The sequence below is a fragment of the Tenrec ecaudatus genome, chromosome 18, assembly GCF_050624435.1.
Source record: "Tenrec ecaudatus isolate mTenEca1 chromosome 18, mTenEca1.hap1, whole genome shotgun sequence".
NCBI classification, from domain to species: Eukaryota; Metazoa; Chordata; class Mammalia; order Afrosoricida; family Tenrecidae; genus Tenrec; species Tenrec ecaudatus.
Window position 1 is genome coordinate 28,121,933 of NC_134547.1, and position 999 is coordinate 28,122,931.

General features: G+C 41.2%; 1 non-coding gene across 1 annotated transcript; it reads left to right on the forward strand.

Moving 5' to 3' along the window:
* The first annotated feature begins 282 nt into the window (after nt 1-282).
* Nucleotides 283-416, forward strand: LOC142432951 (small nucleolar RNA SNORA33). Its single transcript, XR_012781027.1, has one exon. It is a non-coding gene; the product is annotated as a small nucleolar RNA SNORA33 (small nucleolar RNA).
* Nucleotides 417-999: the final 583 nt, after the last annotated feature.

The window sequence follows — 999 nt, forward strand, 5'->3', positions numbered from 1 at the left end:
CCATATTTTTCAACTACTGATCCTTCCTCTTTGTTGCCAACTTTTGCATGCCAATCACTGGTAATTTATCAGTGCAACTGATTGAATACTTGATCCATGTCAGACTACAGTCATGCAGTTGTTGCTATGTGCTGTTGATTCATAGTGATCCTATGTACGTGTAGTAGTTAGAGGATTTTATGTCAGCTTGAATTTTTAAGAAAGTGGAGTCCAACTGCCAATCAGGTCACAACCTGATGATGCTTCTTTGGGGTGTGGCCTTCTTATAAGAACCTCCCTCTCAAGTCAGCCATTAATTCTGCTTACTTGTATGTGTTTCTGCAGAAATTTAGAAAAAGCTGGCGATATCAGTAAAGCCATGTTACGAGCCTTAAGGATAATTGAGATCATTAAGGTCCCTGAAAGTGGCTACATTAAAAAAAAAGAAGAAATAAAAGAACCTCCCTCTCAAAGTCAAAGGAAATAGAGGAAAGAGCTGGGAGGCAAAGGGCATTTATAGAGGTCTAGATAAAGACATGTACATATGCAAATATATTTTATATGAGAATGGGGAAATAGATCTATGTGCATAGATTTATAGGTTTAGTATTAAGGTAGCAGAAGGACATTGGACCTCCACTCATGTACTCCCTAAATGCAAGAATACTTTCTTCTATTACATTGGCATTCTATGATGCTCACCTCCCTGATACTACCGCTGAAGACAGAAGGGTGCATAAGCAAACGTGACAAAGAAAGCTGATGGTGCCCGGCTATCAAAGGATATAGCACTTGGGATCTTAAAGGCTTGAAGGTAAACAAGCAGCCATCTAGCTCAGAAGCAACAAAGCCCACATGGAAGAAGCACACCAGCCTGTGCGATCACAAGGTGTCGAAGGGATCAGGTATCAGGCATCATCAGAACAAAAAAATCTTACCATAGTGAATGAGGGGGCAGTGCAGAGTGGAGACCCAAAGCCCATTTGTAGGCGGCTGGACATCCCTTTACAGAAGGGTCTT